Source organism: Condylostylus longicornis, unplaced genomic scaffold (genome assembly GCF_029603195.1).
Source record: "Condylostylus longicornis isolate FDR11 unplaced genomic scaffold, ASM2960319v2 ptg000308l, whole genome shotgun sequence".
Taxonomy (NCBI): Eukaryota; Metazoa; Arthropoda; class Insecta; order Diptera; family Dolichopodidae; genus Condylostylus; species Condylostylus longicornis.
Genome location: NW_026578272.1, coordinates 238,495 through 255,140, shown reverse-complemented (window position 1 = coordinate 255,140; position 16,646 = coordinate 238,495). Strand labels below are relative to the sequence as shown.

At 29.8% G+C, this 16,646-nt stretch overlaps 1 protein-coding gene across 1 annotated transcript in view; it reads left to right on the top strand.

Annotated features, from left to right (window-relative positions):
* The first annotated feature begins 667 nt into the window (after positions 1 to 667).
* LOC129616886 (uncharacterized) overlaps positions 668 to 16,646 on the top strand; it is a 139,525-nt gene continuing 123,546 nt past the window's right edge. The window contains exon 1 of the mRNA XM_055532390.1: positions 668 to 1,257. The gene's annotated coding sequence lies outside the window, so the exon portion shown is untranslated. The remainder of the gene's footprint in view (positions 1,258 to 16,646) is intronic.

Genomic DNA, 16,646 nt, shown 5'->3' with positions numbered 1-16,646 from the left:
TCAATGAAATTTAATATTTAAATTTTTCGTATTAAAACAATGAACATATAATTTTTTTGGAAAGATCAGGGCTCAAAAACTGATCTGCGGGCTGATTTCATATCTATCAGGATATCTACGGAATATTGAATTTCTTGAAATTTGATATTTCAGTTTTGGTTGTTACAAAAACAAACTGGTGAGCATTTCAGGGAATTCGGGTAGCACAAAGCGAAACTATACTAAGAGCCAAATTTACATTTTTCTAGGCACGTTAATTATAAGCTTACTAATGCCCTAAAAATTGTAAAGAAGTATTTAACAGTCATTTTTATAATATTCCGTAATACTTTCACTTAACTAGACAATACACATTGCGATCGATTATGTGCTGATCACATCAGATTTTTTTTTTTGAAGTCAGAATCTTCTTTTCTTTGCGAGAAAACACGTAACTGTTTTCTCTTTTTAAAGTCTTATACCAAGCAGGCATACTTTATAACTGCTAATCTCATAATTATTCTTTGAAAATTTCTAAAAAATTTTTTTTTTGTGGAAAAAAAGATAATAATTTGGCAATGTAGTAATTCTGGCAAGTCTTTTAATGACATCTGTACAAAAAATAGTCTTACTTTTCTCGCTACCCACTCTGCTTTTGTTTTACGCTTCGACTGCATACGCGATACACTTTACAATACTGTAGAATCTCAAGAGCTCTTAATATACATTTTAGAATATAATACATTGTAATTTTTTTACTTTTGGTGACTTGAAGATGAAAGGAAACAAACCGCAATTTGAAGAATGTGCGCGTATTACACAAATATTGTTATTTTTAAACTAAAGCTGTTTCTATTGTTAACTTTATCGTCAACTAGTTAAAATTCGAATATTTAAAAAAAGCTCTTAACACGGATCTCTTTAAATCTACAATCTAAATTTTTTATACAATCATATTATACAATCTTTCAAAAGGTATAATTTACTTCTAGTGGTGTTTCTGTACTTTCATTTTTTGGTAAATAAAGTTCATGAGGTAAAACTTTGGTTATATTGTTACTTCAATTTTTGTTTTAAATCAATATTTTCCGTGCAACAATATACATATGTATATTTGTACTTATAATAATTTTACAAAGTTGTGAAATTTCTATTTTAAAAATAGACTAGAAGTAAACATAATATGTGAAATAAAAACTTTTTAAATAATTCAGAGCCCGTGATGAGAAAATTACAAATTTAAGTAAACCCATATTTGCAACTGTAAAAGGTCTATAGGTATGTATGCATTATTTGTGTAATAATATTTGTGTTATAATATCAAACATGCAATAGAAAATAATTAATGTAATAAAGAAAGACCTGCTGTCAATTAAGTTACAGTAGGAAAAAAGTAAGCTTAATATTAAGATGTATCTTCATTGTAATATTTCAACTTTTGTATTGTCTTGAAATTATAACAAAAATTATTTTCAATTTTAAAAGATTTTTTTGTATATCTCTGAGTGTATGTATATAAACATGTATGTAAGTACACCCAATTCTATTTTTACACGAATTATTTTTACACGAATTTGAAATAACACGAGTAAACACCAAAAAATATTTCTATTTTTACACGATATAATTTGAAATAAAACGAATACAAAAAAAAATTTTCTAATTAAAATAAGACTGGTATTCTGATTGAACCAAAAGTAACAGCAACTGTTCGAATAATTATGATTACTGAACGACAAAATTATACAATTGAACTGTTTACAGTGATGGCAGTGATTTTGTAGTCTTTCGCAAACGTATGCGTTTATTATCAGACAGTGACAACAAATAAAATTGTTTAATGTTTAAATTATTCTTATGGATGTACTCTTCTTATTTAAGTTTTTCATCAGTAAATTTCTGATATAATATGTACATTTTTTTTAAATCTAAATTTTAATTTATTTTATTATAATTTATTTTATTGTAATTTATTTTATTTAATGAATTAAAACGAAAATAAATTCTTAAAATAACTCAAACAATAATTTAGTGTATTTTTAACTTGTTTTTTAAGGTCTAGAACCAATCTATTATTTTTGTACTTAGCCAGTATCTATTACACGATTTGTTTTTACACTAATTTCTCGGGAACCATCCTACCGTGTAGAAAGAGCATTAGGTGTATATACTTATGGAATTATTCAATTTACTAGGCAAAGTGTTTTCTTTTTTGAATAAGGAATTATTATTGGAGTTCAGCACGTACGTAATTTTTGCTCTCCTTTGAGCTTTTATGCAAATTGTGCTTTCATCAGCTTTAAGCTTTATATTTTTGTAATAGGTATACGTATGTGTACATATGTACAAATCAGCTTGCACACAAGTTAATTTATGTATAATATTGTTTAGTTTATGGTCAAAGTGATAAAAATTTTTTTTAATTAAAATTTATGAAAAGAGTATAAAAAATCTTTTCTTTTGATAAAAAGAGACATTTTTCAAAATACATATCTTATTTCGTCAAAGTAGGTATTAATCATAGTTTCTAGTAAGTAGGTATTATACAAGTTTTGTTTATAATATCTTCATACTTTGTGATGTCATATCCTGTGATGAGACAATCACTTTTGATAGAATAAAATGTCGTTATAGGACTCTAAGGACTTACAAAGATGAAAATCTTAAAATTTTTAAAAGCTTATATACATTTTCTTAAACCAATGAAGTTACTAAGGTTATTAAAGGTCATATTTTATAGCTGCACATGGTCCAAGGGTGTGACAAAACAATGTTTGGCTTCAGGTTTCTGTATTTGTGGTATTTAAAATATATTATTTACAATAAGTTTTTTCCTAGAGAAAAATTTTTCTAGAAAATAAGTATCGAGTAAAATTTATTTGTGTTTAAAATTTCAGCTTCCTATCTTAAAGGGTGTAAAAGTTTTCTAAATAGACACACGGACGGAAAGAGTGCAACTAATAGGGACTTTTTAATTTCTTTTTTTGGATTTACGTGATACGAAAATGGATAATGTTCTTTGCTTTACGTTATGGTAAAACAAAGAACATTATCAAAGTGAAATGAATAATTTAGATCAAAGTATATCTATTAATAAGTAATTCGACTGTCCGTTTACATCACACTAATGCAATCACTCACCAATGTTTGTATACAAAAAATTCCCTTAGCTAAAAGAGTTGAGCAGTATACCTTCTTATTTTCGTTTTTATTCACATAAGAATTTTTGGGAGAGAGAAAAAGTACGCAATAGATGTCTACCTGTTTTTTTATAATGTATTTTTAAAAGCGGCAGTTATTTATTTTTTCGTATATAAAGTATAGGAAAAAGTATTAAGAATTTTAAAAGCGGGAGTTTTATTTCTGTAACTTATTCCAGTACAAAAAATTATGTATCCATATTATATAAAAAGACAAATAATATTAAGAAAAAACTTAAAATTGGTAATAAGTAATTGTCATTACATTTATTGTTAAATAAACTATGAATTTTTTATTTTTATTTAAATTTTTTTTTTTAAATTTAAAACAAATATTTCTTATGAATATACATACATACACGCGTATCGGTAACTGGCATTTTAATCTAAATTGCTTAATTTCTATACCTGGTCTACATTGCGGCTTGACGTGAAATCGGCCCGAAACTCAAGCTGCGTTTTTATTACGTTAGATTAAAAGTTCAAAAACGACATTTAGCTATTAAATTTCGAATAACATTTCAATTCAAATAAGCGACTTAAGTGAAGCCGGCTTCAGGTCAAGTAACTTTTATATAGACAATAATAAGTTGGAAGCAGCCATATAAATGGAGTACATACGTATCACTACATCATATTGTGTATCTACCTTGAATAGGTATGTACCGTATAATAAAGTATGAAATTTTAAATTTATAACTATTACTTTCGTACATTCGAATGTTTTTACTTAATTTTTATGAAATGAAAAATAAAAAAAAATTTTTTGTTATCAAAATAAAAATAACAAAATTTTTACCTAACTTAATTTAATTTTATTTCAGTTTAATGTTTTTGATACACTCGTTTGTTTACAATATTTTATGTCTTTCTTGCCTACACAACTCTTATTACCATCTATTTCTGAAAAAAAAAGGGAATATTTTAAGAATTTGGAAGCAAAATGCAAACGAAAACTAACGGAATGGAACGAGTTGAAATATTTGTTATAGATATAGGTTTAGATATTAAACTAAAACAGCAAGCCAAACTTAAACATGAAATTTTAAAATTAAAAGCTTTTAAAGATCAGCTAAGTGAAATATTAAAAGATATGAAACATCTTTTGAATCAAGGATATCGCGTTTGATGTTTAATACCATTTTATTTTAAAACTGTGACTTTTGTTTTGTAAAATATTTTAATTCTAAATTAAAATAATTTTATTTTATTTTAATTCAATTTTTTTATTAATATGTATTCTATATTTTATCCATTGAGGTTCGTTGAAATTTGTTGATCATAGGTAACTTTTCTATTTTTAGTTTGGTAAGTTTTCCGTAAATTCTCAAATTTTTGATACTGACTTTGAAAAATGTTGTTCGCACACCAAAATTTTTTAAAATTGTATACAGTCCTTTTTACCGACCGTATTGTGTAAACAATAGGTAGGTTATGTGATGGCAACAAATTTTGCATATCGAGTTTTCGGTGGGAACGTACTTCTCCATAGTAGGGAAGTGTAAATAAACTATTTTTAGCAACCTGTCGGTCTGTCGGTCTGTCGGTCTGTCGGTCTGTCCGTCTGTCGGTCTGTCGGTCTGTGTGTGCACGCGTGTATCTCAAGTTCGGCTGAACCGATTTTGATAAAATTTTATATGTAAGTTTGTTTCCACCATGGCACGGATCGGTCAACTTTTGGTATATATCAGGCCTCGGGAACTGCACTTTTTAGCGGGCCTGTTTTACATTTTTGAACATTTTGAAGAAAATATTTAACCGATTTACTTAAAATTTTATATATAAGCTCAGCTCGATCGTCCGCAAAAATTCGTATGTTTTGGAAGAAATCAGGCATCGGCAACTAGACGTTTACTACGGGCCAAGTATACATTTTTGTGTATATAAAGAGAAATAATCAACCGATTTCATTGAAATTTAATATATAAACTCCTCGTATTAAAACAATGAACATATAAATTTTTTGGAAAGATCAGGGCTCGAAAACGGGTTTGCGGGCCGATTTTACATTTTTCACCATTTTGAAGAAAGTATTCAACCGATTTACTTGAAATTTCATATATAAGCTTTGCTCGATCATACGCAAAAATTCCTAACATTTGGAAGAAATCAGGCATCAGCAACTGGGCGTTTACTACGGGCCAAATATACATTTTTGTGTATATAAAGAGAAATTATCAACCGATTTCATTGAAATTTAATATATGAATTTCCCGTATTAAAACAATGAACATGTAAATTTTTTGGAAAGATCAGGCATCGGCAACTAGACGTTTACCACGGGCCAAACATACACTTTTGTGTATATAAAGAGAAATAATCAACCGATTTCATTGAAATTTAATATATGAATTCCTCATATTAAAACAATAAACATATAACTTTTTTGGAAAGATCAGGGCTCGAGAACTAATTTGCGGGCCGATTTTACATTTTTCACCATATCCACAGAACAAATTGATGGAATTTCTTGAAATTTGATATTTGAGTTCTGGTTGTTACCGAAACTAACTGGCGAGCATTTCAGGGAATTCGAGTAGCACAAAGCGAAACTCTACTAAGAGCCAAATTTACATTTTTCTAAGTATGTTAACTATAAGCTTACTAATGTCCTAAAAATTGGAAAGAAGTATTTAACAGACATTTTTATAATATTCTGTAACACTTTCATTTAACTAGACAATACACAATGAGGTCGGTTATGTGCTGATCACATCAGATTTTTTTTAGTAAGGGCTCTTAAGCTTTCCAATATCGTTAGTAAAATTATTGTAAATATTTCTTTTGTCAAAAAAATCTAAAGCCACTGACTTTCTTAAATTTTAGAAGAAAAAGTTAAAATTTAAAATTTTTTGAAGGTCCTTTTTGTAATTTCGAGCAATATGTTCACCAAACAGAAATACACTTTACGATTGGTTATGTGCTGTTCACATCAGATTCGTTTTACTTTTGTCTACATAACAACACCACATTATTCAAAAAATTTCCATTAAAAATATTGATATTTTTCCCTTTTTTTCAAAAAAAAGTACTTTAATTTTTTCTAATATATTTCGTGCGCTGTAATGATGAGTAAAATTTGAATTTTTTTAAAGTTCCAATGCTTGTATTTTTGAAAAAACATGCAAAACCAAATGACCCGCTGCTCTTTATTTTAAACCTTCTTAAGGCTCTTTTGAAAACTATTTGCTTGAAACTTCTGTCTTTTTTGGAACGAAAGTTATGTGCAAAAAACTTAAGTATGTTAAAATTTCATAAATTTTCTTAAAATGCCTGTAGCTCGGAAACGATTCCGATTTAACACTATGTTCCGACCAAAAATTTTACGCATTTTCGACATCCTACCCGGTGATATTGGCTAATAACTTTTCGGTGAATCACCCTGCTTATAAATTTTTTTTCTTTTCTCTTTTTCACTTTTAACCTAGCTTCAAAATTTAAAATAAACTGTTAACTATTACTAACAAATTATAATTTAGCTACAATAATAAAAAACAACAAGAAATTAAATAAAAGATCGTACATATTCAAATGTAAAGAAAGGAAATTCTATAAAGACACTTTTTAAAGAGTCCTTCGTTATTATAAAATCTAAAATGTCTTTATATTTATTCCCAAGACTTTGCATCCTGCTTTTCCGCTCGTGCTTGCCATATTTAGTTTTATGAATGTGTACTAAAAAAAGATTCGGCAAACGAGATACATGTGGTGTTATTGATATTTTGCTTAAAATGTCGGACGACACGAGCTCCGATTTGAAAAATGGAAAATAAACGCAACATCTGCAATTTGTGTCTTCTAGCGGACGGCAGGTCAATGAGCTTTAATCTACATTTATAACATGGCAAGATGTGGGGATCTTCCCAGGAAAGACGACACAATTCAAATCTCAAGAAATTTTTTTGAATGGCCTGCAATCGCTTCCTGTGAGCGCCGTAAATTGAGAACCAAATCTGCAATGCGTATTCAAAATGTGAGTGAACAAGGCACGAGTGAAGACATTTCAATGTGTAGGGATCAACAAACTCCTTTTACCATCGCTTAATAAACCTAACAAGGAACTAACCTAACGATTAATAACCTAACAAGGAACTTATCTTGCCCACAACATAATTATAACAGTCTAAAAATGATAATTTAGAGCCAGAAGACAGCCCAGTGGCACGCCAAACTTGCCACAAATGGAGACGAGACAAAAGAACGGCAAATTACCATGTAAGACCTTCCCACTGAGTATGATTTCATGCAATTTATAAAATTATCAGGAAAACCCTCTAGTCTTAACTTTGAAATAATTATTTCGTGGAAAGAAAATCGAAAGCCTTATTGAAATGAATATAAATAACTTTTGATACCTGTCTGATACCCATCTTCCAAATTATTAGTACAAATTGAGATTCCTTCAACTAGAAAAAAAACCGTGTTATTTCTTTACAATAAATTGCGTGCAATGGTGGTAAAGGAAGTCATATAAGGGGAGTTTTCTTCCAAATAGATGGAGAAACTTCCGACGAATATGAAAGCCAAGGGGACAACCAGCGAGTAATTCCTTAAAATTATCACCGAGATTATCCAAGTATTTTTAAACAATACCGGAATCAGTACTAAAACTTGCAACGTTGTCCTAGGATAGGTACTGAGGTGTTGAAAATTGTCGGAATTTACCGCGAAAAGCAAAGAAGTATATAAGTCAACAAAGGATGTTCGTAAAAATTCACATAATTTACCTGGGCCATTACTAGATATACCGTTAAAATTGAGAAAAGTCGGATAACTATCGCACTTTTTTATAAAATCTATAAAATTCCAAAAAACTTTGGGAGAACAAGCGATATCTTCCGATATTCAAGAAATATACAAATCATATTGTAATTTCACACTTCTTTTAAATTGAGCTAAAACCGGCTGAAAAGTGGAATATTCCACGGAATCATGTATGATACATATACATATTTATGTAGTGTGTTTAAATATGCATGTATATGCTCATAATAAAAATGTAAAAATAAAATATAATAATTATTAGCTAGTAAATATTCTAAACAAGAATTTTTATTTGCTTCTATGAGCAATGTTTTGATTCCAATATCTCTTAACATTTTATTTTTTTTACTTTTTTTTTATTTATTTATTTATTTATTGGCTCCACATACTCACATTCAGTTTATCAAATTCAGCGCATTGTGATAACTGACTTTATATCAAATTTATAACATATCAATATGTTATGATGCTCCTATTTTCATACATATTATACATATATATATATATATATATATATATACATATATATATATTATAATGACACACACATTTCATAAACTGGCATAATTTTATTGATTAGATATACATACATGCGTACAAAGTGTAGATTTATGATTTATTCTACCTTGCACTAATATACATATGTTTATTAATTTTTCAAACTCAATTAAAAAATTATTACATAAATATTATAAATTTTTTTAACATTTATTAGATAAGAATTTAAAATTTTCCCTTCCTCTTATATTTTAAGTGATTTGCATCTGAAAATATTTAAAAAGATTTTTATTTAGTTAAATAAATTGTGGAGTTTTATTTTGGTATTTGGAAGAAAAAATAGCCAAAAGTGGAAAGTTTTCACTTAGAATAAATTTTATTAAAAATATGATTCCTAAAATATATAGAAATTCATTTTAAATGGTACTGAATTAAATTATGAAACAAAAAATCAAAATAAACTCTGATTGAAAAATTTTCATAGGTTAATTCACCAAACTAAACACATTTTCCTTTTATTAGAAAATTACACTGAAAAATCTTTATGCATTTTAAACAAAATATTGGGTATTTTAAATAAAGAGTGCTAGCTTAAAATTTATACAAAATATGTCCGACACATTAAAATTTTAAATTTGCAAAAATACCACGTTTGATAAAAAAAGTACATTTAAAAATCAAAGCATGTCTAAATTTCTAAAGCACATTAAAAATTTTACTTATACATATTATGTATATGCAACAACATTATTTCAAGTTTGAAAAAAGTGATAGCAGAGAAATAATAATTGGTTATTATGTGTATACATATTATAATATAATTTAATCAACAAATCTACAAATGTAAAATTTTTAATTATAAAAGATCTGCTATAATTATGCAAACAATTTTTTTAAGATTTCAGTTAAGAACCTAAAACGGAACAATTAAATGACTTTATTGGTCATTTCTCTTATAATATACGAAAATAAAAACAAAAAAATATTAAGTAAGCAAAAAGGACCTACCCTTCATTACTCAAACTTCAAACTAAAAAATAATTTGAATAGAAAATAAATTGTGGGAAAACATACGGCTTGTATTGAAGTTGGCCCGATTAAAATTTTTTTAATGTCGTGGTCTTGTATTTATACCAGGGAAGAGGTTTGATTATTTGTACTGAAGTACAAAAATGCAGTTATATATGTAGGAAAAAAAAGTAGAGAAATTATAAAAATTATCATATTTAGAAAAATATTATGATCTTATAGAATTATTGTTCAAATCTAAACATAATTTGGTTAAAAATTTATCATAATTTGCTTTAATTGCTTTTCATTTTTTTTCAAGAAGTTTATATTATGTCAAGAACATTTTTTTCTTCGTTGGACATGATTACATATATGTATATGTAAGTATGGACATACAAAAAAATTTTGGAAAAAACAAAATATTAATTTCACTCTGTCCGTACGTCCGTCTGTTCGTATGTCTGTTTATAAAACTTCTACACCTTTTAGTATATAATGATGTAATGATGTATGAAATATGCAGTTTTAGTATGTTTTTTAAACACATTCAACACTATGAGAAAACTATGAGAAATAGAGCTATATGTTATATAGGTTAACTTTTAGATCCCATTGTAGCGCATCTAAGAAAAAACACAAATTTTCGAGAAATTTCGATTTAAAAAAAAAACTAAAGTTCTAAGTTTGATTAGCTCTATCTAGGAAATTATGGCTCAAATCAAATTGTAAGACCGAAAGTAAAGAGAAATCACCCATCTGTCAACTCAGCACCCAATGGTTACTCTATGTAGTATGGTTCCAAAGTTATTAATTTACAGGAAAAAATTGGTACTTTTTTTTCAACAGGTGTTGTTTTGTACTCCCATAAAATTTTTGACTGGAAATTGATCAAAAAATCATTCCTGACAGTATTTGGCACCTTATGCGAAACATTCTGTATAAAAGATCTTTACTTGAAACTAATTTCCGTAGCAGAAAATTTTATCTATCTCTACCTCTTCTAAAAGTTATAACTCCTAAAAGTCCTAAAATACCATTTTTCAATTTATTATAACAAAACCACATATTATTTTTTGAATTCTACGAACTCAGGGAACAAGTGGCTGGCTTTTTCTACCATAACGAGCATAGTTTAACTTTAAAAAAACAAAATGTTAAAATACCATTAAAATTTATCTTTATCTATAATCCGTTTTTTTTTGGTACCTGTTTTCTTCTAGAAAATAAGCTGTGGAAGAAATTCACTTATAATTAAATAAAGTTAGGTCAAACCAATGGTTTGTATTGTAGCACTTTTCCCTTCAACAAGTGACAATACTGCTTTTTAAAATACAGTCTATGTGTATCCATCATTAAAATTATTTTCATTTCAGTCCCGGCGGATTGGGCTACGAAATATCCGCAGTAAGGTATGCTTGTGGTAAGAGTCCACTAAAATCCAAATGAAAATCCAGACGCGACGGACTCACGATGAGCGGCTCTCTGGTCTGCGACTGATCCCTGAGGGACGGCAGAAATTATATGTGCTGCCTTGCACGAGGGAATTATTCTCAAAGGCTAGAAGAAGAAAACTCCGAAATAAAACAAACAAATGCAATGAACAAAACACAAGGATTGAATACCCCAGGTGGTAATACAGTAATGCTGGAAAATCCACACTCTTCGGAGGCTGGTCGCATGAATTCTGGGGGAGACCACTTATTGCATAGTAGATCGGCGTTAATGGACCCATTTAAAAGGAGATCGGGGGTCATGCGATCACCCCCATTGGTGATTGCAGAGAAAAAGGACAGAGTTAAAGATGATAACTCTGAGAAAAAGTCTAATAAGTTTGCGGAAGACAAAAAAATAAAAACCCAAGAGGGTAATATGAAAAGGCATCTTATACAGGAGAATAAATTGGACACTCAGGACTCGAGAATAACCGAGTTGGAGAGTTTTTGAAAGGTGCTAAAAAACGAGATCTGCAAATTAAAGGCAGAGAATGTAGACTTAAAAAATCAAATAAAATCTGCACCAACAGAAAAGAAAAACAAAGATGCGAAAGTTGTCATATACGAAACCGGCGAGGAAGAACTGGCAAGAGAAACTGACTGGATCTTAAAATAGAATAATGCAAAGAAGCGAAAATGGAAAAGCCTCCTGAAACAAATTCAGAGACGAATAAAAAGTTAAAAAAAATAATGAAACCTGCCCTAAAATGAAGGCTGAAAATTAAAAAAAGCACAAGCCTCCTCCGGTTATATTGAGCAACATTAAGAACTACTCCCACATAGTTAAAATATTAAAAGAAGAGAGAATAAACGTTAAAGTCAATATGATGAATAATGACCAATTAAAAATAAATGTGGAAAATGAATACAGATTACTAACAAAAGCTATAAATAAGGCTAGACTGGAGTGGTACACGTTTGAAAATAAACTGACGAGGCCAGTTAAAGTTATGGTTAGAAATCTCCATCCATCGTGTGAGCCAGATGATATAAAAAAAACTCATTAGTAAAGGCTTTAAATGTCTAGATGTTGCAAGTAGAATCAAAAGGAAGAAGGAAAATGGAAAATATATTTCAGTAAAACTTCCGCTCTTTATGTTATCTTTTGACCATTCGGAAGAGATAACCAAGATCTATAAAAAAAAAATACTTACAGCACATGAGAGTAAAAATTGAAGCTCTTAGAAGCAGCAAATCCATTCTTCAATGCAAGAGATGCCAGAGATTTGGACACACACAAAAGTTTTGCCAAAGAGAGGCTAGATGTGTAAAATGTGCTGGTAATCATATGACAGCGAAGTGCAACAAGAAGGATCATTTTCAGCCCAAATGTGCGAACTGCAATGAGGCACAACCTGCTAGCTATCGAGGCTGTTTAGTTGCAAAAGAATTGCAAAAAAGAAGATTGAAAAAGAATAAGACCAAACAAAACCAAGTTAAATTTAATGAACAAAGAACTCCAAAAATAGGCAGAATGACGGCACCTAGTAGGGTGTTAAAGGGAGTATCTTATTCACAAGTGCTTCAAAGCAAAACCCCACAAAAAAAAGAAAATGAAGGAAACTGAGAACAAAACCCCACAAATAAGAAGAACTGACGCAGACATTATGCAAATGATGCATAGTATGTTAATTAGAATTGACGAGATCTCTAAAAGATTATTAAAAATAGAAAATGCATACACAGAGATGTATACGGCGACACCAAAGAAGTTAAGAAAAGATGTACGTAAATGAGGTACGCATAGTAACTTGGAATGCTAATGGTGTTCTTAATAAGAAACAAGAACTGGATGCTTTCTCAAAACGAGAAAAATAGATATTTGTTTGCTGTCGGAGGCTCATTTGACACATTATAAGAGCCTTAAAATAAAGGGTTATGATTGCTATAAAACGGTACATCCCAGCAATCAGCCAAGAGGAGGTAGTGCAATACTAATAAAAGAAAGTATAGGACATAATGAAGAATTCAAGATAGAAATGCCTGAAATTCAGCTTATTTCGATAAAAATTAAATCGACTAAACAGGACTTGAGTGTTGGTGCTGTATACTGTCCACCAGTGGTCGAAGTGGGATACTCAAGGTGGTGGGATGGTAAAAAAAAAAATAAAAAAAAAAGTATTATTTTAGTTATTTTAAAAAAAAAATAACTAAACAAAATTTGCCAAACTTTGGAAGTAAACTAACGAGAATATTTATATTCAAAATTAAATCAACTGAAAATTGAACCAAAAACTGTGCAAATTGTTACCAAAGAAATGCATAGACTGCTATGAAGTAACGAAAATTTCATTAATAGAAAAAAATTATACGTTACTATTTGAAATTGGTCTTATTTAAAATTACAGATATTTAATTTTTTGTTAAAAAAATTTTTAAAATTCATTAGAAAATTTTCTTAAATTTTAAAAAACATGTTCCGGAACGCATTTTTCTCTCCTATTAAGTAGTGGGATGGATTTCCAATTATTTAAAAGTACTGGGATGGCCACTCCATCGCGCCTCATTTCGAGCACTGCTGTCCACCAAATTGCAGCATTAAGAAAAATACTTTTAAAGATCTCCTGTACAAGCATGGACACAGATATCTAATAGGAGGTGACTATAATGCCAAACATACAGATTGGGGTTCTAGAATTACCTCAACTAGAGGAAGAGAGCTAAGAAAAGCTGTTCAAGAGCTAGGTTGTTTCTATCACTCCACTGGCACTCCTACTTATTGGCCTAGTGACACTAACAAGATTCCTGATGTTATTGACTTTTTTATAACCAAAAAAATATCAGAAAACTTTCTAAGCCTTTCGGATCACTCTGCTGTCATATTAAAACTAAGTGAAAAAATAACTAAAACATTATTTAGGCCCAGTTTAACAAATACCACTACAGATTGGGTGAGCTTTAAATACGAAATAATAAACAATATTGACGTAAATATTAATATACAATCAAGAGAGCAATTAGATGTGAAGTTAGAAGGATTTATTAAAATCATACAAAGAGCTGCATGGAACAATACAAAAATGTCAAAGTACAAACCGACAGCAAATAGCTATCCTCGAGAAATAACTGATTTTGTAGGTGAAAAGAGAAGGGCCAGACGAATTCCCTCGTAGCTGACTTCCTCATGGAAGGCGGCAAGGAGCAAAAAGAGACCGATTAATCACGCTCCGCCACTGATGAAAGCAAATGGCAGTTGGGCAAGGAGCAATATAGAGAAGGCCGAATTGTTTGCCGATCACTTGGAAAACATATTCACGCCAAACGGAATAACCTCAGATGTGGGTTTGGTAGAATCTATCGCAAATGAAGCAGACACCATAGCTCCACTTACTCAATTAGAGGTTGCGAAGAGATAAGATGCCTGAAGTTGAAAAAATCGCCAGGTTTTGATCTTATTACTGCGGAAGTACTGAGAGAACTACCAGACGAGGCATTGGAACATCTGACGAAAATCATGAATGCAGCTATGGATTTAAGGTATGTTCCTTGTGCTTGGAAAGTCGTGGAGGTATTTATGGTGCCGAAACCTGAGAAATCCTTGAGGGAAACAAAGTCTTACAGGCCCATTTCACTGTTACCAATGATGTCTTAGCTTTTTGAAAAGCTGCTATTAAGGAGATTGAAGCCAATAATATGAAATAGAGGCCTAATACCGAACCATCAATTTAGTTTTAGAAGAAACCATTCTACAATAGACCAAGTCCATAGAATAACTAATATTATAGAAAGAAGCTTGGAAGATAAGGAAATCTGCTCTTCTATGTTTCTAGACGTAGCACAGGCATTCGACAAGGTGTGGTTCAGGGGCCTTATACTTTAGTTAGGGCAAATGATATCATCGTCATTTGTAGAAATTTTGAAATCTTACTTAGCTGATAGATTATTTAGAATTAAACAAGATGCTGAATACTCTACGCTAAGAGAAATAAAGGCAGGTGTGCCTCAAGGCAGTATATTGGGCCCAACGTGCTTTACAAGAGAGATTTGCCACAAATAGAAAATGCTACGATAACCACTTTTGCCGACGATACTGCGGAGGTAATAGTTGGTCTGTAGGACCAGTTTTATCCGTTTAGAATTTAGGTGATTTTTTAAGGTAGGAGTCACGCTCCCCCACTGTCGGAGGAAAAAGGCAGATGGAGCCGTCCCTCTTCGTCTTTCGAGATTTTTTCACCTGGTAGAAAAAAAACAAAAAAAAAAAAATTTCATTCATAAACGAAACTATTTCTGGATAGCAAACATTTAGGATGAACGATTTGTGCAGTCTTTGAAATAAAGCAAAAATTAATAAAAAGTGGGTTTAACACAATGCTCGATTTTAAGGGTTAATTGTGTGAGTTAAGAAAAATAATTATATTTTTTAATATCATGGGATTTACCGTAAGCTTTTTGCGTTTATAAAAATTTTGCGTTTATAAAAAGCTTCTGTTTTCGAAAACATAAGGCGTCAAAACTTCAAATTTTACAAATTTCAAGAGGCGATAACTTGAGAGGGGGTGGAGATGGAAAAAAAACTGTGCAAATTGTTACCAAAGAAATGCATAGACTGCTATGAAGTAACGAAAATTTCATTAATAGAAAAAAATTATACGTTACTATTTGAAATTGGTCTTATTTAAAATTACAGATATTTAATTTATTTAATTTATGGAAAAAAATTTAATTAAATATTATTATTTAATTAATGGAAAAAAATTTTTTTCTAACGAAATGAAGCATTTATTAGTGTCTAAAAGCCCCTAAAATTTCAGCCTTCTACAAGCTGAGGTCTAGAAGATAAACGACATCAAAAATTTGGAAAAAACGGACTTTAAATAACGGTAAATTTGAACGGCCATTTTGTTTTTCTAAAGTTAACCTATAGTATACCGCGCTAGGGGAAGCAACCCACTGCCTTTTTGCGTTTGCAAAATTTGAAAAATGCTTATGGTTTCACTGCACTAAATAGTTAAAAAATGGCATTTTCAGAGTTTTGGGGGGGTATACCTTCTAAAAGGGGTGAGATAGATAAAAATTTTGCTCTACGGAAATAAGTTTCGAGTAAAGATCTATGCAAGTATTAAATTTCAGCTTTTTATCTTCAAGGGTGTAAAAGTTTTGTTAACAAAAAAAGTGTCCACGGACGGACGGACGGACAGAGTGAAACTAATAAGCACTTTTTTTTTAAAATTTTATAAATATAAAAGTGCTAAAATAACTTAAGTTGCTTACTTAACCGTTTAGTCACCCATTATGTTAACGCTTCTCTCAATTTTTTTCTTTTGGTCATCATAAATGTATGTAATAAATTGATTCACTCTGGTATATGAACGAAAATATATTAATTAATGTTATAAGTTGTTTTCAGGAGCAGAATTTTCGCTTGTTGAAGAGAATAGTGTGATGTCATATATATTTATCAGGTCACCAAGCTGAAATTATTTTCGTACTTACAAAATTACAAAAATAATTGTTAATGTTTTATGTTTCGAAATATTTCGATAGTAATATACTTTTTTAATTTTTTAGTTAAATTTTTTTTTAGTGACTCTCATTTTATTTAGTATGTTTACAAAAGCGATCTAGATTATAATAATCATTTGTTTACTTTTTTTACAACCTAATCCATTTTCTTTTAAAGTTTTACTTTTTAATTAATTTTATAAATGCATTATTCAATCGAATTTATTAGCTCATTAATAAATCTGTAAAAAATGGAAAT